The sequence below is a fragment of the Mustela erminea genome, chromosome 6 (genome assembly GCF_009829155.1).
Source record: "Mustela erminea isolate mMusErm1 chromosome 6, mMusErm1.Pri, whole genome shotgun sequence".
Taxonomy (NCBI): Eukaryota; Metazoa; Chordata; class Mammalia; order Carnivora; family Mustelidae; genus Mustela; species Mustela erminea.
The window spans coordinates 2,131,271-2,155,360 of NC_045619.1; positions in this window are offsets into that span (position 1 = coordinate 2,131,271).

Here is a 24,090-nt window from a genome sequence, read left to right on the forward strand (position 1 = left end):
GGCACACACCTACTAGTGTCACAAGCCACTTTCCCTTTCCTCCTGGACACATAGGGAACGGCATGTCTCATCTTCCCTCACAGTCGGAGGTCACCGCGTGAGTAAGTTCCAGACAGTGGAAAGGAGGCAGGTGTGCCGTGAGCCATCTCCGGCCGACCCACTGAAGCCATCTGCTCTGCGCCCACGCCGGTCCGCCATCTTCCACCTGCGTGCAGAGACCCATCAGGGAAACCCAGGGTCAGGGGATATTCGATCCACAAGATGGAAGAAGCAAGCCTGGGCCCCTGGATTTCCAGGTGGAAGTCCACATCCTGGAAATCTGAGCAGGAAAACCACCTCTATTTGGCTAAACTACAGAGATTTAGGGATTGTTGGTTAGAGTGTTGGTCGACTCTGATCAGTGGTCTGTGTCTCTTCTCCTATTCAGGCCAATTTTTACTTTTTCAATAGGCTAGAACTGTCTGGAGTTCTTTTATATTATTATTTTGGCTGTGAATAAAATCCTTTTTTTTTCCTATTACATTTTCTATTTGGCTGTTGTTGGTTCTAGAAAAACTATTGATTTTCATCGGTTGATATATTCAGTCTCAGGTTGCTAAGCTCTCGTGACCGGCTCGAGCCATTCATCAGTTTATGCTTTTGCATTTTTGTAGGAAAGAACATTCTCATATACATAATGTCATATTTCTCATGTTATTTTTTTTTCGTTTTTACATTGTTGGAACCCTTCGTGCAATATTAAACAAGGATGCATTGTAGGTATCCTTGCTGAGCTGATTTTTAGAAAATATCACTCATGTTCACTGTTAAGGATGGTGTTTGCCTCAGTTTTCTGGTAAATACTTTTATCAAGATAAGAGTGTTTCATTACTGTCTCTGTCTTCTAAGTGGTTTTTGTCAGGAATGGGCATCGACCGTCATCAAATGCTTCTACAGCGTCTAGTGAGATCATTAAAGCTTCTCCTTATCCTCTGAGCATAATAACCCCACTGATAGGTTTTTCTGACCATCCCTATATTCTTATGATTAACTCTGTGTGGTTGGGAGGCATTAACTTTAATACGAGGTTGATCTTGCTATGAAATATTATTTAGGATTTATTCACCTGTTTACGGTAGCCTTGGAGATAGATTTTTCTTTGTGTGCTTGCTTGTCTAGTGATGTCTTAATTACACGAGCTATTTTAATGAAATGAGTAGGCATGCCTTCTTCCTAGTCTCTGAGAGTTCACAGAACTTGTGAGTTATTAGATGTGTGTGGCATTTGCTACGTCCTCCTTTTAGCCGTGCCTCCTGTAGATTTCACCGATGTATGTAAACACATGATAGCGCTGTCGATTTCTTCTAAAATCCTTCTTTTTTTATCTGAGTTACACATATAGAGTTCTAAAAGCTGGAGATTTCTAGAAATTCTACAAGTCTCTAGAGAATTCTTCACGGCTCTTACACAAACGAAGCAACCCCTGTGACAGTGCTTTTCCTCCCCGCTCCCCAGGAGCAGTCGCCTGATCTACTCTAGGTGACCCTTCCGAGGTTACCTATATCCGAGTAATGCATTTCTCTTGCAATTTTCTTTTAATTTTTTAAGGCTTTTATTTATATGTCAGAGACAGAGAGAGAGAAAGAGAGAGGCAGGCAGAGGCAGAGGGAGAAGCAGGCTCCCCACTGCGCAGGTAGCCCGATGCGGGGCTCCACCCCAGGACGCTGGGATCATGACCTGAGCTGAAGGCAGAGGCTTTACTGACTGAGTCCCCCAGGAGTCCCTGCAATTTTTGATTCTTTATCATTAGATATTAACTACTGTCTTCTTAACAAAGAACTTGGGGATTTGATTTTCTTACGATCGCCCTGAAGCCCACATAAAACAGTCCCCCCCACAACCAGCCTCATTAGCTCATGCATATGTGATAATTCCTTTCTAGATTTACATTCAATGCTTACAATATTTTGTGCATGTAAACATTATTTTGCATACGGGCTGAGTATCGAGCCATTTAGTATTTTGTAATAATTTTTCATTTTCTCTTCAGTTAAGAATTAGCTCCTTCTTCATGCCTGAAATACTTTGTGGAAACCTCACCACCATAAGCCTGTCCATGCATCTGAGCGAGGTAAGACTTTCTCGATGAAGTTATCACACGCACATACACACTCACAGGCACACATGCACAGGTGCAGATTCATAATGTACCCTTAACAGACTGCCATCAGTAGACACAGCCATGCACCTGCCCCTCAGGGCGGAAGCCAGCACATCAGCAGTGTCCCGGGAAACCTCGTAGCTCCGTCCCACCATACTCCACCTTCCCCGGCTTAACTAGTGTCTCGGATTCTGACGCTATGCGTTGCTTTTGCCCTGTTTCTAATACGCACCTGTGCACACGTCCGCACGTGTGTATTCTGCCACTCGAAAGAACGCTGTGACTGTCACTTGTATTGTCCCATGGAACTGTAGCTTGTCCTTCTATAACTGCTCTAATGTAGGATCCGTAACATTTACCGTAACGTGTTCGTCTCATGTGCTGTTGGCGGGCAGCTCCTCACATATATCCTACGCCCTGTGCTCATTTCGCCACGCACCCCCCTCAATGTCCGTCCCCTACTTAGCCCATCCCCTGCCCCCTCCCCCCGTAACCCTCATTTTGTTCCCGAGAGCTAAGAATCTCTTATGGTTTGTCTCCCTCTCTGTTTCTGTCTTATTTTATTTTTACTGCACATGTGAGTGAAGTCATGTGACGTCTGTCTTTCTCTGACTTATGTCACTTAGTCTGCTACCTTCTAGTTCCATCTACGTTGTTACAAATAGCAAGATTTCATTCTTCTCATGGCTAAATGATATTCTATTGTATCTACACACCACCCCTTTATCTGTTCACCAGTCAGCGGACACCGGGGCTCATTCCGATTGGCTATTGCTGGTAATGCTGCTGTAAACGTCTGTGCATCTTCTTTATTAAATCTTCGTTTATTCCAAGGTTGGGATATGAGGTAGTAAACACTTTCCTCCAACCTGATGACTTTCCTTTTCAATCCCTTGAAAAAGAGAAGTTCTAGTACTTCATCAATCTTTTCCATTGAAGTTAGAGCTTCTGTGTCTAAATTCTAAATGAAATCTTTTGGACACCCAAGCTCATTCAAAAATTCCTCTGATAAATTTCACAAGTTTTAATCATTTAGCATTCTTGTCTAAATCTATTTGTTTTCATACTTAAATTTTAAAATATAACTGGAATTGCTTTTTATATAATTTTGGGAGGTAGGAGATCAAAATAATTTTTTCTATGGGTATCCAACGACCCAGAACCATTCCTTAAAAAGGTATCTTACGCACACATCACTACAGTACCACTGCCATCGCATACGAAGGGCCTGCGTGAGAAGCACAAAGCATAGTGTAAATAATTAAATGTAAGTCAAGCAAAAAAATTATTACCTGAAGTATATTCTAAACCCTATTTGACAAATGTATACTTTCTTTCCTCATATTTCCATTCAATAATATTTGTTTCTACCAGAACATAATTGAGCTTTATCTCATAACTTCCATTATGTATTAGTTTTATTAGCATTCAGCTCAAGATATTTTTCAATTTTTAATTTAATTTTTTTGGCAAAAACTTATATAAATGGGTCTTGTTTGATTTCCACACATGTGAAGACTTTCTGGTTATCTTTTTGTCTTTATCATTTCAACGCTTTGGTAATATTTGCACTAATTTTTGGCTTTCATTTTCCTCTTGAAAAATTGGCTGTCAGTTTATTATTGTTCACAGAAGGAAATCTGATTGACTGATCGATTGGCTATTGATTGGTTTATATTTAAGCCTTTTGTTCCTTCAAGTTTCAGAAGTCTTTTATGTTGTGATTAATTGTGATTTTCTTCTCATTTATTCTGCTGTAGCTTCATTTTTAGTATGATTTGATACTTAGAGTCACTTTTGAAAAATATTTATCATTATCGCTTTCAAATATTAGAATATATTCTTTTTCCTCTTGTCCTGGGACTTGAGTTAAATTTTAACCATATCCCACAGGCCTCTTATTTTCTTAATGCATTTTAAAAATTCTTTTATCGGGGCTCTCTGCTCTGCGGGGAACCTGCTTCCTCCTCTCACTCTGACTGCCTCTCTGCCTACTTGTGATCTCTGTCAAATAAAAAATAAACTCTTTTAAAAAAATAAATAAAAATTCTTTTACCACAAGTACATGTCTGGATAGTTTTTCCTGACCTCTCTTCCAGTGTTTCAATTTTCTCTTCAGCTTCAACTAATTTGGAATTAAACCCTTCTGTTAAACTTTTAATCTCTTTGCTTATTTTTTTAATCTTAGATTTTTCATTTGTTTTCTTTTGTTAGTTGCCAATTTTCTACTTACCTGATTAGTTTTGTCTTTTTTTTCCCTCGGTCATATCAAACGTATCTATTCCAAAGATTACATGATAACTCAAGATCTGCATGTTCCTTTTGCCTGTGGTTATTTGGTTTAGGGTCATGTTGTCTTCTCCTTTGCCTGGTTATTTTTGGCAAATGCTGGACATGGAATTTGGAAATTTGTGGAGATTATTTGATGTCCCAGATAACTTTTTCATCTCCTTCTAGGGTGGACTTTTGTATTTTTTTCTGGCCAGGAGTAGAAACTAGTCACCTCACAACACTTACTCAAGGCAAACACAATCCCGGCCCCTCTTTCCAGCTGAGGTTTATTCCCCTTAGGCCCCAAACCCCACTTTGGGGGAGCTTTCAGACTTCTTTCTTAAGGAAGGCTTCTCGGGAAACTGACTCTGACACACAGGTCGTGCCAAGTTGCGTTGGGCAGTGTTCTTGGGAGCAGCTCTGTGAGCACAGCGGAGGTCCGCCCCGGCAGGGGGGCAGCTGACCCGGCGTGGGGCTACAGCAGAGCCTCAGCTGGTCCCGCTGGTGGACCTACGGCTGCGATGGTCTTCATGATCGTCCGCAACTTGGATGAGGGGCCACGTCTCTCCTCTGCATCGACTGGGCAGGGAGTCCTTGCTACTCCCAGAGCATCTGTAGCCTGGGGCTGAGCAGCTCCCTTCAGCTAAGACCTGGGCCTGTCATCAGCCACCGCTCAGGAAGCTGGGGAGTGAGAGCCTTGGTCAGACGCCGACAGGCTTTGTTTCCAAGGTGCCAGAGAATAAATATTTAGGGCTGTGCAGCCATATGGTCTGTCACAACCACTCAACTTTGCTGGGGCTGTGGGCAAGCAGCCAGTCTGTATAAAATAATGGGCATGGATGCCTTCCAGCAAAACTTCATCTACGAAAGCAGACCATGAGCCGTACTCGGCACGCTGGCCACCATTTACTGACCCCTGGCCCTGGTCACGGCACGAGGCTTAGCGCTTCATAACATCACCGTTTCACAGACCCCCCGAGTCAGGCTCTGGGTGCTGGTGTCCACATTTGCCCCCTCCCCACAATCCAGGGTCAGCTGAATCTCCCACCTGTCTCTCAGCATCTCCCCTACTTTTCCCCAATTCAACAAACGTCTCTGGAGCTGTGCTACCCAACGCAGCAGCCACCAGGCACAAGCAGGTGTCCAAATTTTAATTAATTGAAAGTTTAAACAAAGTCTAAAATTCGTCTCCTCAGCGACAGAACCTACATGGCAAGGGTTCAGCAGGTGCACGTGTCTCATGGCTGCCGTGTTGGACGGAGGGAATACAGAACACCATGGAATGTTCTGCTGGTCATTGCTGGTCCAGAGAAGAGTTTGGCCTTACCCGTCAGGATCCCCTCTGCGAGTTTTCCCCTTTTCCACGTCTTGGTCCCATACCTCTTCTCTCTTAATATCTCCCTGATATGAAGTGATTTTAAAATGTTTTCTCCTTCTTGTCAGGTTGTTTTTGGTGAGATATTGGCCCACATTATCTGGCCCATCATCACCAGAAGTAAACTATATAGTATTTTTTAGGGCTCTTTTGATGCCTCTGCGTTGCCTATTTGAGCATTAAGTATCCTTTTCTCGAATTCTATTTGAGATCATCGTGTTTATTTGTCTCTGGGGTGGCTTTCTGAAATGAGTCTTTCTCTCTCATCATCAGAGCATGCTCTGTGTTGTCTAAGGTCTCACTATTGCTGGTCTTAGTGCACTGTTGGCTCGTTGCCCCAGGCTACACATGTGTGTCCTCGAGCACACTCAGAGTTTCCACATCACACACAACAGAAAATCCATGTGCCCACGGATGGCATAGGTTCAGGTTTTGTTTTACCAGTCCTGTGTTGTGTCCATGGACAACCTGGGGACATCGGCTCACCTCTGACTCTAGAGGGCTGGACACCAAGTATAAACGGTATGTCCCTTTCCACAAAGGACGCGGTACCTTATGCAGGAAGCCAGTCCCCACACAGGGTCTGCCGCTGCTCCACTTCCCATCCCCAAGGAGCATGTCAGTACCCAGTGGTGAGCCACGAACCCCCGACTCCGTCTTAATTTCTGGCTAGACACTCTGTCTGTATTTCAGGCACGTGATGGATTCTCCTTCTTATTTTTAGTCAGATCTGTATTTTTTACAGTCAGTGTATGTATGTTTGAAGCAGTATCAGAGGATTCTCAGCCTGTGTTCTATCTTCTGTCTTGGGCAGAAACCCAGGTATTGATGTTTCAAATGCTACCACATTCCATTCTCATGCTGACCCTAAAGTAGGTGTCATGATCATTATTTTCTGGGAAAGGAGAAAGACTTCGAGCAGTTATTAGCTGTGTGACTTTGAAAAGCTATCTGAAGTGGGGCCCCATTTCCAAAGCCCATCATCTTCCTGACATGTTGCTCTAGAACCTGGAGCACGCTTTCCTGCTGAGCCTTGGAGGCGGGGAGAGCAGGCGTTCAGCGTGTGGCAGCAACCCCATCAGGAGCCAGCTAGTGGACAGCTGTGAGTTCAGAAAGAATGTCTTTGAGCGGGAGCTTTTATCTGGCTTGGCACACAAAATGAAATCAGTAAATATTTGGGGAACAAACGCTCACTTTCCATTAAGAACAGACTGGGCAGTGGAGGCGGGATGATGCGGGGTTATCAAAGCTGATTCAAGCTTTCATCCTGGCATCCTCCAACGACAGCCTAATAATTGTGCTGTTCACTCTCCTACGAGTGGTTCTGGGTGATGGACTGGGAGAGGGACTGGGCTTCCTGGGCAGGGGAAGGACACAGCATTTAGCAGTGAAGAGCTCAGCCAGGGTGCCCTCGGGACTGTGTCTGGACCATGCTGAGCACTTGATGAAGAGTCACTGATAGGATGGATGGATGGTGGTGGATGGATGCTGGGTGGCTGAAGGGTCAGGCCACTGAATCAGTTCTAGGAAGCTGGGACACCTGCTGTCCTAACATCTTGGTGGGGAGAACACAGGACAATGAAATCCATGACTATTGAGTGAGCACATGCTTTAACTGGTGTTTTCACATTTCCCCGTGTATCTGGTCCTGACAGGAAATCTGTGATGAGATATTATTTCCCTTTTCCCAAACAAGGACAATACGGGGAATGACCTCACACGGAACCAGTCTTGAAACCTGGATCTTGCTAAATCTAATCTTGGCTCAGAGTAGCGTTTCCGTTTGATCCAAAGTCTGCACACTCTACTTGAAACCGTGAGTAGGAGCTGAAAGACATAGACCCTGGGTGGGAGCAGTCAACCCCAGGATGGGCATAGGAGACCCTGGATGGCAGAGGTCACCCCAGGAAGGGGAGAGATGACCCAGGGAGGGTGGAAGAGACCCTGGCGTGGAGGGACATGACCTGGGATGGGGGAAGGCGACGTTGACATGGGCGGAGTTGACACGGGAAGGGCAGAAGGTACCCCAGGGTTGGGCAAAGGAGACTCCCGATGGGCGGAGGCAACCCCTGGATCGGGGGAGATGAGCCAGGAAAGACAGTGGAGCCCCCAGGTTGGGTGGAGAGGCCCCGGGAAAGGTGGAGAAGATCCCAGGGTGAGGAGGGATGACCCTGGGTTGGGCGGAGGCAGGGCCAAGTAGGAAGCAGGCACCAGGGAGCAGCTTTCTTCCCTGTTCTGGGTTGGCCGCACCATGGGGGGCTCCCCGCACCACAATATCATGCAGGTCAGTGGGTGACAACTGGCTCAGGGGGCCAGAGGGGCCTTCAGCCTAGAGGAAGGCATTTTCCTCATGTCCGAGCACTGTTGCAGGGCAGAGGGAACAGTGTTCTGCATGGGGAATCCGTCTTCTGAAAGCCACTCTCATGACGTTTCCCTGCACTGCCCTGGTCCCCGTGGGAGCCACAGCATCGACTGCTCTGCTCTGTTTGCTCCAGCGTCTGCTCTCACCTGGGAGAAGAAAGGTGCAGAGGTGCTTTCTAAGAACCTTTGAAAAGCCATTATCTAGAATCAGAAACAAGGGCTGGTTTGTTTTATTCTCTTTTATTTCCTTCTGGAAGCTCAGCAGTGGGGGCTCAGGGGACCGGCTCTCATCGGGGTGGGCCGGTGGGGAGCCCGCGGCCTTGGCGGCGATCAGTGATAATTGCCAAGACTAAACTGGTAAGAATGACATGAAAATTACTCCTTGCAACCTGGAACAGCAGATAGCAGGAAAACGTTCCCAGAGGGGCAATCCTGGGGAAGGTTGGAACCACCCTCTGGCTTCTTCAGTCACCTGAGGGGCCCCAAGTCCCCCGGCGGTCCTCGGTCTGGGGACAGGGGTGAGGGCTGTTCCCAGTACCGGTTCCTTTCAACTTGTTCATGGGATCACACTGGCCTTCCGCTCAGGGAGGTGGGCTCTGCTGGTGGGGACATGCATCCCTCCAAACCTGGCCATCGTGGAAGCTCTATGCCAGAGCCATCTCCAAAATGGGACCAGCGAGTCGCCCACCAAAGCTACTGGAAATTTCCAATGGAAGTGAGGTAGGTCGTCTGTCCTAGAATCTTGATGTGGGGCAGACCTAGGCTCCCCTTGGTAGTGACGCCAGCTCATGCAGGCCAGCATTCTCAAGGCAGAGAAGTCCCTTCTGAGTCAGCTGATACACCCCGCCTCGGGGACACTCTTAGGACAAAATGTTCTGTGGGGATGCGAGTGAAGAGCTTAGCACCGAGCCTGGTGTGGACCGAGCGAGCCCTCAGCCTTCATGGTGGGGAGCAGAATCTACGCCCACGGTCACTACCTGGCAGGGAGAGTGACAGGTCCTCATGGCTGCAGGCAACCCTACGGGACTCCCCGGTCCCTCCCCAGCCCCGCCGGTCCTCCATGCGTGACTCTGACCCTGACCCGCACAGAACGAGACGATGGCCTGGCTGTCTGGAAAGGAAGGCGGCCTCCAGCGCTGGCCTCCGCTCCCGGCCGCGTCTGACGGCAAAGCTCTTCTTCTCATTCTTGGCCTAGTTGACCCCCCATCCTCGTGACCCACAGAGCGCTGAGCATGCCAGGCCCCCGAGGCCCCCTGACCGGCCTTCAGGAGGCCTGCCTCCTCTGACCTCAGTCCTGAGTCTCTCAGCCGACTGCGGGAGGCCTCCGACTGGCTCAGTCCCCCGATACCTCCTGGACACACAGCAGGAACTCGGTAAATATTTGCTACATTTAATTCAGTTGAAAGTAAATCCAGGAGAAAAGTGGGTTTGACGTTCATTTGTTTGTGACGCACCTTCTCTGTAAGTGGCGCGTTAGCCAGGCGGGGGCAGTGCTCTCGGAAAGCCGAGGGTGCCCCAAATGGCCAAAAGCCCCTCCAGGAGGCACAACATGACTTGACCGGGCTCCACGGGCACTGAGCGGCCGGACCAAGTGCAGAGCCAGAGGCCGAGAGCAGACCCTGAAACTCGGCCTCACGGACTCCTGAGGAACGAGCCGGGAATGCAAGAGCCATGGGGACGGGGACAGAGATGCCCCAGGAGGGCCGCCGAGCACCCCCAGCCCGCCGCAGACCCAGACGGATCCGGTGCGCACGCAGGGACAAGAGGACAGAGGAAGAACGGAAGGCGTGAACGGGTTACACGGCCCGAACGGACACCATGCAGCCGGGATGCGAAAACCGCTAATTCTCATTCTGCTAGCGCTTCACCTCTTGAATAAGCCGCGTAGTTGAACTTCTTCTGGGTCAATCTCGAGAGTAAAATCATAGGTATCAGCTCCTTCCTGTGCAAGGCATAGTAATATTTTTTTCTACTTTCCCTACCTCTCTCCCTCTTCCTACCTTCCAGTGTCGCTGCCCGGGTAGGGGTTGGTGCCGCTGATTAAATAAATGCTGGTTTTATTCTACATGGTGCTCATTCCTCCTTCTCAGACTTTCACACTGGCCATGCTCTTTCCGCAAGGCCTGGGGACCAGGCATTTACTGAGCAAGTGAGGAGCGGGTGCTCTTCCGGCCCCCGGACACACCGACGAGTCAGGAGGCTCCACGGACCAGGCTCTAGGCAGTTCCCGGCAGATCTGACTTTCAGGGAGCCCAGCACATGGTAAACAGGGGACTCTGGGTTTGGGGAGTGCTAGGAGGTCAGCGGCAGGGACAGTAACAGGTGCGAGCAGGGGCCGCCGTGTTAGCCAGCAGATGGGGAGAGGTGGGCCACCGGGAGGGAGCTTGGTGGTAGCTGGGGGTGAGGACGAAGTGCCCAGAGGGACCCCAGGGACTGTGAGGGTCCAGAGAAAGGACAGTCCCCCTTACCTGGGGAGGGGGTGGCTTGTGGATCCTGGCCTGTGGCATCAGCGTTCTGCATTCTGCTTTCTAATGTCGCCGATGCTGGCTTGAGTCCCAGTGCATAGAGCTGCTGAGCCCTCAGGCCTTGAAACTCCCAGAACCCAAACACCATGAGAAACTCAGGGTCAGGGACAGGCCGACGGCAGGGAGGCGGTCATCCAGAATCAAATGCGTGGGAGCCAGCGTTCAGGAAGGCAGGCGAGGGTGAATGCAGCCATGGGCTTGGAGTCCGTCCTGGGTGGGCTGTGGACCTGCCCTGAGCAGGTCCATGCCTGTCCTGCAGCACCTGGAGGCCCCGCCCCGTCCGCCTGGCCACTCCACAGCAGAGGGGCACCTGCGTGCCGGGTTCGGTCGGTCCCAGCAGGCTGCACCTGCGACGCCACGCATTGTCACAGCAATGGCTACGGGGAAAGCCTGCTCATCGGCGGAAATCATCCGTCCCCCCCCCCTTGCAGGCGAGCAGTTACCCGGACCATTTACAAAGGAAGCTTCCAGAAGCTCTCCCCACGCCCACCATCTGAGAGCTGGCTTCCAGCCGCAGGGTGCCAGGCCCTGCCATTAACCTCCAATGCCCTTCAATTAGCAGCCGCGAGGGGTCCTTGGCAGGTGTCGAGGATTCGGAGGGACAGACCCAGGGTATCACCCTGGGCTGCCTTAAAAGGGTCTAAGTGTTCTGCTGGAGGAAAGCCCAGGAGACATCGATCGGCAGCAGGTGGGGCGCCGACGTGAGAGGAGGCGTCCTGCCCGGGACCCCGTCCCGTCCTCAGGGAGAGGGTCCTCAACGGGGCCATTCAGAGGCCACTCACGTGCCTCCCTCCGGCACCTTCTGCACTTTGCTCCTTGTAGACCCTGGAGCCCAGACGCCACAGCGCAGGGCTGAATGAGGGAGGTTTGTAAACCCCCAGGAATTACAATCCTGTTCCGTCCACACCCTTGCAGCGGCGTGGCACTCAGAAATGAGACCAGCACCTCCTTTGCTCGCCGCCTGGCCCTGAGCTCCACTTCACGGACGAGGTGAGGAGGCGAACGGGGTAGGACCCAAAGCCCCTCCCTGAGCGTCACAGTCCCTGGAACTTGCTCTCTTCCCGGATCTGCCAAGAAAGGGTTCTGGGGTCTGGGACCACTGGCTCTGCTTCCCCCAGGCTCCGTGTCCTCGTCAGGCGTCGCAGACAGCAGCAGCCACACCGGGAGGGCATTTGCAAGCCCTCTGAGAGGAGAGAGCCCTGCACCTAGGTAAGGCTGCATCCCAAGTCCCCCGCCCCAGCCCAACCCCAGGAAAACGTCAGACAAACCCGAGGCCCGGTGCTGGCCTCAGCAGGGACATGAGCCTGGGCACAGGGGACACTCATGCCGTCTTGACCACTTTCTTGAAAACCCATTACTGCTTTGTTTTTGCTTTTGTTTTCTTTAATAGTTTATTTAAAGGAAGTCGCCCTACAGTTCTCTTTCGTCCAGAATGCACAGCGGCTGGGCCGTGTCCCCAGAATCTCTCCGCAGTGAAAATCTGACGGTCTGGACCCTCCCTCCCTGAACACACACGACGGGGACCGAGCGCCGGCCGAGCACGTGGCTGCCCACTCTCCCGTGTCACTTCTGGTCTGTCCCTTCTCTCACTGATTCCCCTTTAGGGAAATTTCTGCCTCAGAGATAATGACCTTCGAATGAACACATTTTATTACCCCGAAGTTTCATCTCCCACCCGAGTGCTATGATGCGCTTAGAGGGACCCTGTGGATGGTTCCTTCTGCCCAGGCAGGAAAAACCCAAATGAAAGCAGCCAGACAGCCTCCTCTGCTCTGAGCCAACACCCAGGGGCCACACGTGGGTTTCAGGCCTCTGCTGTTGGCCCTAAAGCTTGGGTCACACTGGATGCAAGTGACCCATTTCCCAGGCAGAAAGCCCATCTGCATCGCCAAGGAGACCTTAGATGTTGGGCTGACCCTGGTTCCTCGGAAGTTCTGTGTGCAAAGGGAGCAGGGAGAACCAGAGAAAGGAGCATCATTTCCCACCTCACCCTCAGGAAGATCGGGCTCACTGTCACGGAAGGAACCTGGTGGCAGAGGGCGGGTGCCCACGCTGCTCTAACAGAGGCCGTTTGCCCTCCTCCAGGGAGCTGCATGCACACCCGCCACCAGGGAGGGACAAGAAACCATCCGGAGGGCCTGCCAGGGAGACAGGCTGCTTCCAGCCCTCGCCAGCCAGCGCACAGTAGGACCAGTCAAACGGGAGCCCCAAATTCTCCCAGCAAGATGAGAGAAAAGACAGAAGCTCGTCCTGCTCTTAGCACCTGCCACAGGCATTCTGCCCAGAGCAGACCCGAGCACAGAGGCAAGAGAAACCCCACTTCCATTCACACTGAAAGGTTTGATTATCACACTGGACGAGCACACTAATGGTGGACTTCAGTATCTTCTGTTACCTGAGAGTGGAAGGAAATTCACGGTGCTGACTGTGCTTTCCTCCGAGACAGGAGAATAAAGATCCCCGCGGAGAGAATTGAAAGGGTCAGAGGGAAAAGAAAGGAACCCCCTGAATCATTGCATCCTTGTTTCTGAACACGATGGCTGTGTGTGAGGTCTAGGGCACATGCCCTATTTGTATAAGCAGAAATATAGGGCTGTAAGCATCATTGTAACAACCTTGGAAACAAAATATACACAATGTTGTGTAATATTGTAATACAATGTAATGTTTTCCATAGAGAGCATTCATGAACACTTCCTCTGCCATTAACTGTCCTTCTGAAATGAGCATTTTCCACCTGGTCAGGGCTCTGCTTTGTGAGTGGGCACCCATGGTTTTCCCCAAACCCCTCCCGGTGGACTCTGACCCACTTCCCCACCCTCTACAAGCAGGCGCCGCTGTGATGACGAGGCTTGCACGGTTCTCTCGGGCGGCCCGCCCACCTGCTGCCAGCTCCTGGAACGGGGGCCACGATCTCAACCAGTGGGTGCTTTAACTGTTGGCGCGTGAGTGCCCACCCGCTCTCCAGCTTGGCCCCTGGCAACTCGCCACGGCCTGGGCGTGTCCTGGTGGGGCCTCACCCTCCATCTTCCATCCTGGAGGCACTTTGCTCCCTCCCGGGGTCTGCCTGGCACTGACAGCCGCAGTCTGCCAGCCCTGGGCTCACTGGCACCCTATGGGGTTCCGAATGAGACGTGCATATCCCCAGGGGAAATAAAGCAAGGAAATGGTGCCGATTCTCCCACGGACTTCTAATTGACACCGTTCCGAAGGAAATGACAACGCTGCATTTTCTCCTGTCCCAAGGAAATGCTTCTCCAGAGAGCGCCGGGAGCGTCTGCACGGCCCCTGGTGGGGCACCAGATGAACACGGTGGCAGGAGCGATCCTCCCTGGGCAGTGGGCAGTTACACACAAAACTGGTCCTCTTCATTGTGTTTACACGCGGCCTGGCATCATCAGTGCGACGGACCAGCCCTCGACCAAATCCTCACAGAACGAGCGCTCTAGTTTATTCAACAAAAGCCCATTCTGTCCCATGTAGTGAATGCGTGTGTGTATTAGGCATCATTCCAGACCCTAGAGAAACAATCGTGAATATGATCCATATACAATCCGTTGACATCAGACCACTAATGGGTTCTAGATGGCACATCCCAAATCAGGAGAAGCTTTGCGATGGGCAAGGGGGTGCCTATGACAGCAGACAATCGTGGAGACATGGTGCGGAGGCAGGCACCAGGGCCCAGAGATTTCTCTGCGGTGGAATGACCTTCAGGTTGAGACCGGCAGGAGACATAGTCATGAGTGGGTCTGTGCACTGGGTGAATCCCAGGCACTGGGGACCTCCCAGCATCAGGGCTCATGGGTGCAGGCATAGAAGGAGGACCAAGGGGGCGGGGCAGTGCATGGCGAGGCAGAGGCTGAGAGGAAGATGCGGTGGGTTGAGCTGTGCCCCCCAAAGATGCTGAATCCTGAACCCCAGTCCCTGTGAATGGGCCTCTTTGGAAACAGGGTCTTTGCCGATGATCAAGTTAAGAGGGGGTCATTAGGCTGAACCCTCAGGCAAAGACGTATTTTTATGCAAAGGAGACATTTGGACACAGAGAGAGAGATGTGCACAAGGGGACGATAACATGAAAACATGGGGAGAAAATGGGTGTCTTCAAACCAAAGAAGGCCAGAGGCCAGGAACAGCCTCAGAAGAAAACAGCCCTGGCAACATGTGAGTCTCAGACTTGCAGCCTCCAGAACGAGCAAGGAAGAAATATCTGTTGGTTAAGCCTCCTGCGTGTGCTCGGCTGTTAGAGCAGCCCCTGCGGGTGACTCCAGCAGGCAAGGTCTCGAGAAGTGGGGCCTTCCCGCCAGGGTCAGCAGCCTTGACTTTCCTGGCCAGCAGGCAGGATGCTGCCAGCTCCCAGAGGAGCTGTGCGCAGGGAGGGAGTTTAGCCAGACCGTTGGTGGGGGCCCCCACAGCATGCAGGGGCCGGCCGCCAAGCTGGAGGTGCACACGAGGTTACCTTCCAGAACAGCAGCCTGCTGCTCTCTCGAAAATGAACCACGCTGCCCAAGCGGAATAAAATACTGTCAGCGTGAGAAGAAACAGGACAGGCCAAGCTTAAGTAACAGAAAGGCGTCAAGAGAAACAGGTGCGGAGGGGTTTCGGGGTCCGGTTAGCAAACCGGGGCTTTAAACCAACCAAACAGGTAGGCTGGACTGCACGTACAGAGACAAGCCCCGTTTTTCACAAAAGGTACCAATGAGAGACTGAAAAGTCATCATACGGACGTTCGTGTCTGGCCATCGTCAGTCTCTGTCAAGGGCTGCTCTCCGGCGGACACAGCTAGAAGGCAGCTTCCGACATCGCGCTGGAGGCTGAACCGAGCCGACGTCCGGGAGGCAGAGGCAGAGGTGAGCACGGAGGACCCCGGCTTCCTGCCTGGGCCACTTTCCAGCCCGTGGCCGTGAGGCGGGGTCCAAACGGAGAGGGGAGAACTTCAGCGAATGGCTAGACCACAGATGCCACTGTGAGAGCCCGCGGGGGTGGCAAGGGGGCGGCGGTGCCTGGAGACTTGGGGGCCCGCCGTGCTCGGGGAGCTTGGGGTCCTTGGGGTTCTCAGTAGAGACTCTCACTGAGCATCCTGGGCATTCAGTGGAGATCCCAGAAGAGCCTAGCCAAAAAGTAAAGGAAATGCTCTAGGATAAGCACAAGGCACTAGGACGGAGGACCCAGCTGAAACCCACTCGCTATAATGAAGTAAAAAACAAAATAAAACAGATCGGACTTCTTTCGGGGAGGGGAGGGTGGGCACACCAAAAAGCCTCATCGCATTTGTAAGGAAGGGGGCATAATCTACTTTCCCTGAAATGTATCACTCCGATGTCCAGAGAATAATAAAGATGTTATCAACCATGAGGAGAAATGGGAATGAGTATGCCATAGACACTAGAAGGAGCCGTCAGGAGAGAGGGGCGCTGAGCGACTCTGATGCCGGGATGGCGGTTCTCAGTATGTACAGTGATTTACAGGGGCGCATGGCTGTCATGAGTGAACACACGGTGACCTCCGCAGAGAAATGGAAGAGGGCGGGCGAGCCACACAGAAGCTCCACACCTGCAAAGCACAGCATCTGAATTTTTTAAATTCACTGAACGGGATTAAGAGAAAGTGCACATTGCAGAAGGATGCAAGGGCTTGAGGACAGAACAATGGGAATTATCTAATTTGAAGTCCAAAATAATAAATAAATAAAGGTTAAAGAAAGTAATGAAGAGTCTGGACGGCCTCTGAGATAATATCAGGTGATTGGAGATGTCTTTGAAGACCCGCGGGGAGAGGAGAGAGGAACCGGGGTGCAAACAAACACCTGGAAAAAAAGTTGTCAAGTTTTTCCTGGATTTGAAGGGAATAAAATCTAAAAAGATCCGTGAATTCCCCACAGGATGAATTCAGAGAGAACCATGTTTATGCATAATCACAGACAACTGGATGAAAGTCAAATTTAAAAAGGAAGTCTTCAAAGTAACCAAGAGCAAAGGTATGTTAGCCGCAGACAGAGAACCCATGGCGGGACTCCCCGTCAGAAACACCGGAGCCGAGGAGAAGGTGAGCAGCGCCCTCAACGTGCCGACAGGATTACCCCAGAATTCCACAACCAGCGAAGTGCCCCTCATAATAACGTGAAAGATAGAAAGACGAAAGAAGGGTGATAGAATCCGTTACCAATGAGCCAAAACGTAAGAAACACTACGGGGAGTTCTTCTCAGATTTGCAGAAAGAATCGAGGAACACGGGGAAGCCGCTATGAAAAGGAGGGAAATTGTAATAACATTGTGTGGTGGGTTTAGAGTGTGCTGAGGGGTGAAATATGACAGCAACACCGGAAAGTGCCCCTGGGAGGGAGGCTCGAACAACGTGGTGTGGCTGCGGGGTTCTAACATAATTTTAGAGGAAATTATTTACTATCAACTGTCAGAGATGGGGAACAGTGAAGTTTCTTAAAATCCACAAACACTTAAAACACACGTAGACACACACATGTAACACTAATATATCAGTTGAGGATCATTTGGGATCATTTGGTGTTTCGGTGAGTTCCGTAGGGTGGAAATCTCGCATGGTAGACTAATCTGATTTCAAGAATATTAAATTACAGTTTAGTAATGATAGGGAACCTACAGAAATTCTCCAAGTATTTGGAAATTGAACACTACACCTCTTTCTTTTCTTTTTCTGCCATTTAAAGACTTGGGCAGACATCGCCACAGTCTGGTTTTGAACCACAGCTTCACAGCGTTTTGGCGGGCTTTGTTCCAGCAAACCTTAGTCCTTCTGCCCGCCCGAAGCAAGCATCGACCTACTTTCTGTCACTGTACATGTGCCCTTTCTGGGCTTTTCACGTAAAGGGAGTTACACAGCAGAGAGTCTTCTATGTCTGTCTTCTTTCACTGAGGATGACGTTTTGAGAGTTGTCTCTCTCGTAGTGTGTTACTTTAATCACTGGCTAGTATTCCACCGAATGGATAGACCACATTTTGTTTCTCCATTCACCTGTGGGTGGGCATTTAAACTGTCCCCACTTAGGGGCTTCTGCAGGTAATGCTGCTGTGACCATCCACCACGTACCTTTGCGTGCACACCAGCTTCCATTTGTCTCCGATCGAGTCGGTGGGCTGGAATTGTGGGGTTGTAGATTTAACTTCTTAAGACACTGTCAGCCAGTTTTCCAGAGTGGCTGCTCCCTGCCGCATTCACAGTGTTCTAGAGGCCTCCAGTCTGTCCTCACCCTCAACCACCCTTGGTGTAGGTGGCCTCGTAGGTGTGAAATGGCGTCTCTTGGTGGTTTACTCTGCAAGCCCCACCTGGGTGCTGAGACTGGGCAAGTATCTTGTGTTTTGGGGGATACGTATCGCTATCTCCCTAGGTGAAATGTCTATTCAAAGCTTTGGCTTAATTGGATTATTTGCCCTCTTACTGAGCTGCGGGGGTTTATTATCTATTCTGGACACAAATGCTTTGTCAGATATATGATTTGCAAATATTTTTTACAGTATGTGACTGTTTTATTTTCTTAAGAATGCCTTCCAAAATTTGCTAAAGTTTTTTAATTTGATAAAAATCAACTTATCTTCATGAATCATGCTTTTGCTGCACCTCTAAAACCTTTTGCTCAATCCAAGGTTACAAGAAATTTTGCCTATGATATATTCTAGATTTTTAGCTTTAGCCTTTCTAGAAAAGTCTGTGGTGCCTTTGGAGTTCATATTTATGTATATTTTATTTCATATTATCCTATATGTGTAGACATTCTATTTTATACACGTACATATTCGACTGTCCTCACACCGTTTGTTGAAAAAACTCTTCTTTCCTCCGTTGAATGATTTCGACCTCCGTGTCAAAAACGGAAACAGTTTCGCAATCACCAAGAACAAACTGGTGGTCGCAGAGGGGAGGCAGTGGGGAAGGGCAGAGCAGGTGAGGGGGCCACGAGGCCCCACCCTCCAGCTGTGAAGTGAGTCCACCAAGGGGATGAGAGGTGCAGCAGGGGAGAATAGTCCCGAATACCGTAGTGACGGCGCTCAGGGACAGACAGTGACCACGCTCCGCACGGTGCACCTGCTGTACCATGGAGAATGCGGAGAACTCACTCTGTTACACCTGAAGCTAATGCAACATTGTATGTCAACTGTACTTTGATTAAACCTTTGTCTAAAGAGAGTCAGTTGTCTGGGAAGCATATGGGTGCGCAGGTGATCCCCAAGTTTGCTCTGTCCGGGAGGTGCTCCCTGCCTCGAACCAGCAGCGCACAGTCTTAATCACTGCGGCCTCTTCCACGTAGTGTGTGTTCTCCAGCTTCGTTCCTCTTTTCCCACTTTTGTTCCGTTGCCATATACATTCTTGTCCATTTCTATGCATAAACCTGCTTGGATTTAAGAGGGTTTGTGTAGAATTTGCAGAGGGATTTGAGGAAATCTCTCATCTCGACAATATTGACTCTTTGGATCCAGGGACATGGAGTTTCCTTTCAATTTATTTAGGTCTTTTATGTCTCTCAGCAATGTCTTATCTACGTTGTTGTACAAGTCTTGTGCCTTTGGGTGAAGTTTAATTCAAAGTATTTATTCCTGCTGATGCTATGGTGAATGGAATTGTTTGGTTAATTTAATTTTTCGGATTATCTGTTGCTAGTTAATAAATTAAAAAATTAATTACAATTGAGTTTTCCATGCTGGTCTTGCATCCTGTGGCCATCTAATAAAACTCGAGTGAAGAAAAAATGACAAGAGAAATTAGGGAATATTTTTCAAACTTATAGTGAAAATATAACAAATCAAAAGTTTGTGAAATGCCACCAAGACGGTGCTTTGCGGGAAATTTACAGTTTTAGATGCTTATATTAAACACAGGGAAGATTTAATTTTGATGATTTAAATTTCTCCTTAAGAAGTTAGAAAGAGGGGCGCCTGGGTGGCTCAGTCATTAAGCGTCTGCCTTCAGCTCAGGTCATGATCCCATCGTCCTGGGATCGAGCCCCACATGGGTCTCCCTGCTCAGCAGGGAGCCTGCTTCTCCCTCTCTCACTCCCCCTGCTTATGTTTCCTCTCTCACTGTCAATCTCTGCGTGTCAAATAAATAAATGAAACCTTTAAAAAAAAGTTAGAAAGAGAAAGTTAGATCCAAAGAAAATAGAATGAGGTAAACAATAGAGCAGAAATAATTGAATAAAAAATAATTTGAAAAGTTGAACTCGTGATTTTAAGATTAACTTAACACCTTGCAGGAGTGATCAAGAAATGAAGAAAATACAAATTATTAATATAAAGATGGAAAGAACAAGTATTAACCCATATCCTACAGACATCAAAAAGATAGAAAATAATTTAAGACAGAAACCTCATGCCAAGGACAACTTAAACCGAGAAATCTTTCGAAAAGTACAGCTTAATAAAATTAACAGCCATTACAAAAAAACAGAAAAGCAAGGCAATGTCCTTCACAAACACAGACAAAACACTAGTAAACTACTACATTAAACCTAGCAAATGCAGATACGAGGTAGACAGTAAGCAAGAGGGACTTGGAACAAAGTCAGTGTAACATTCAGATATCAGTCAATTAACATGAACAAAATAAAGGAGAAAACGTCACGATCATCTCCAAAGATGCAGAGAAAAAACTCTTGGCCCATTCAACATCTCCTCATAATTTAGACTCTCGGCCTACTAACCACTGAAGGGAAGTCACTCGATCGGGTAGAGAGGAGGAATAAAAATACCGACAGGCGAATTAACAGGGAAACCTGGAAGGCTTCCTTCCCGGATTTGGGGAGACGGCGAGCATGTCTGCTCCTCCACGTGTGCGGAGCGGTGGGCGGGACCATGGATCCACCACAATCAGGCAGGAAAAAGGAATCAGTAACAAGAAGAAATAAATCCACAAAGACTTGGAAGGGAGACCCAAACTTACTTCATTTTCAGATATGTTTGTCACGCGAAAAAAATCGAGGAATCTGTCATAACAAAAAACAAACAGCTTCTAAAACTGTAAGTGATGCTGGCGGGGATGGAAAAGAGGCTCCGTGTGCAGAAAGTGATGGCGTCTCTGCAGAGGGGCAGCGAGAGAAGAGGAAATAAATAAATATACACACGTATTTACAGTCACATAGAAACATGTTTATAAGCAAAGAGAACAAAATATCTCCAAAATCACCACATCAAAAATGACAGAACATCTCTGAGATTAGTTGAAGGTCATATAATGAACGGAGAGCGTGTGGGCTCCTCACGGGCTGGAAATCTCATGGCTCACCGTGGACCCCCTCCTCCCCAACCGAGTGAACAGATTCCATGTGATCCCAATCAAAATGTTCAGGTTTCTTTGTGGGCATGAAGAGAGGCTGTGTCTGTAAAGTTTCTAGACCTCAGAGAGGCAATGATTTCTTTGAGAAGAGATAAAGACAAGTAAACTTTCAAATTTATTAAAGATTTCATCAAGATAAAAACTCTGCTTATTAAAGAACATCCCTGAACATGGAAGACAAAGCCACAGACCGGCAGCGCGCACCTGCCGTGCATATATCTAGGAAAGAGGAAGAATATACACAGAGTAGACATAGTTACACATGGATCTACTGTATCAAATGTTTACATGCATTCTAGTAAATTATATGTGCAACCTAAAACCAAATGAGAACCACTTTGTACTCATAAGAACGGCTCAAATTAAAAATACTAAGCACATCAGGTATTTGTAAAGATTTGGGACAAACGTGTCTCTCATGTGTTTCTCCTAGAAATGCAAAATGATCCGACGACCTCGTACAATGCTTTGCTAATTCCTCAACTAGTTAGTGGATCTCTGCCGTATCAGTCCGCATTTCCACTTAGAGAGGTGACGAGAACACACGTCCGCAAAAATGACTTTTGTAGGAGCGTTCCCGGCGGCTCTCACCATCACGGTCCCCCGGAGACCACACAGCACCCGGCAACAAGAGAACAGGTGATCAGGCCGTGGCGTGTCCAGGCGATGGAGAGTGACTCCGCAGAAGAAAAACGTGCACATACACGTGACAACATACACGTGACAACCCACCAATGGGGAACCCAGGTTGAGGGAAAGAGGCCACACACGGAAGCTCACATCCCATAAGATTCTACTCATGCGAACTTCTGGAACCAGAAAAATAATCCATGGGAACGGAAGCCGGGACCGTGATCTCCTTGAACAATGAAGCGGGGCTAAGAGGCGGGCTCTGCCTCAATGGAAACACTTTATGTCCCGACAGAGGGGTGGCCCTGTGGGCACACGTGTTTGCCAAAGATTAGGGGGCCCTAGACTCCATGTCTGCTCCGTGTGAGAAGTGCACCCTAATAAAATTGAGAACAAGACTCCATGCCGTTCTAGGGGAGGGTGTGTTGGTACAGATCCCCAGAATGCAGCAGAGAGTCCACCACGGAACAAAAAAGAGGGAGAGGGTCCCAGGCAGGGAGGGACCGAGGACCCGCACCGGCCCTTCTCCCACGTAGACCGCCGAACACCCGAGATGGGGGCAGAGGTGCCCGCTGTCATCAGACAGCAGGAAAATGGGAAACAAATAGAGAGGTGCTCTACTCCCACCGAGACGGGAGTCGACAGTGACAGCACCAACTGCCAGGACAGCGGGGATGGCCTGGGACTCTGCTGAAGGTGAGCGCCCTCTGCTCCTCGGGAAGATGGGGGACAGTGTGCCCCAGCCCTTAGCGTGTCCTGACTGCAGACCCAGCATGCCTGCCCCAGGGGAAACGCCCCATGTTTATGGAGACTTTCTGAAACACAGGCACAGCATGTTTCTAGAGGCTCCGCCAGTAAAGCTCAGGAGTTGGAACGAGCTCCGGCCCATCGGCGGGTCAGCGGATGCACGAACCCCGTCAGGTCTTCCCCACAGGGACCCCCGCTGCACCAGCGAGCTCCGATCCAGCACCGAGCCCTGCGGACCTCCCAGACATGAGGCCATGGAAGCCGGACCCTCCAAAACCTCATAAATTCAAGATTCTGTTATGTAGAGTCCGAAAATCACACAGACACGTCCGGCAAAACAGAGAACTTGTGCTGGCTGTCGTTTCAGAGAAATGTGGGGTTTAGAGACGGTGGCTCTCGGGAAGTGGGGTGTTGCTGATTTGTTGGGGCTGCTTTAAACCAATGCTTTGGTTAATAGTTTATGCTTGGGACTAGGGACAAAGAATGGCCAGCCTTCCTGCCCTCTCTGGAAGCTGGACGGCGGTAACGCTTTACTCTCTGGGGTCTTGGACTGGGAAGACCATTAGGAGGCCCTCACCGTGCTTTGCCAGTTAGTCTCCGTCTCAATCTGAACTGTGGTTACAAGTGTGTTCACTTAGGAAGGTTCCCCAGGCATTACGTTTGTGCAATTTACTGCATTTAAGTTTACAACAACAACAAGAAATTAACAAAACATTTTTAAAAAGCTTTATAAATGATAACAAGGTAATTTTTTAAATGATTTATTTATTTGAGAAAGAGCACACGAGAGCACAAAGAGGGGAGCCGCAGAAGGAGCGGCAGAAGCAGGCTCCCCACGGAACAAGGAGCCCGATGCGGGACTCGATCTCAGGACCCCAGGATCATGACCTGAGCTGAAGGCAGACACATAACCATCTGAGGCACCCAGGCGCCCTGATTAAAAGGTAATTTTGAATAAAAGTTAATGTGCATTCACGAGAAAATTAAAAATACCTTTTTTTTTTTTTGGAAGGAACAGGGACCGAGAACCTAGAAACCTAGAATAGGAACCCGGGAGACATACCTGAGGACGTGACCCAAGTGCACTCAGAGAGACAAGACGCAGTACGTTTCCCAGGAGGCCGGAGGGCTAACAGTCCGATCAGAAACCGCCACAGCAGGCAAGGTTCAAAGTCACTGTTTTAACGAAAACTGCCGCTCGTGGTGAAGTCACGCAGCCGTGCAAAGCACCAACACCGTCCTGCTTTATCGGAGAGACGTCAGAGACCCACACGGTTCTGTCGCGCGTCCACAGTCCCCCCAGGAACTCCTGGAAACAAGACTGAAATGCGGGCGGTCTTCAGAGACCACGCATTCAACCAGGATCCGGAACCATCTCTGCAGAGCGGGTGGGAAAGTCTGAGATTCTCCGCGCCCTCCAGGACAGAGGAAGAGGCCCTGCGGGCTGAACTTCGTAACGGGAGAAGAAATGAGCAAACAAACCAACGGGAGAAGCGCAGATCCGGATAGTTTCAGCCAAACCACCGCCCCACGTGGCAACAACGGCCTCGGAAAACCCAACGGACAGAGGAGAGAAGCGCGGACGTGGCCAGCAGGCTGCCCGCCGGCCTGCGCCTCCCCTCCGGGCTCTCCACCTGCCTTCCCTGTCCTGACTGCCGGCCCCCCGCCGTCTGCTGGTCTGACCCGAGAGGGTCCCCACGCCCTCCTGGGCCCGGCACCTCTTCCCTGCAAGGCCCTGC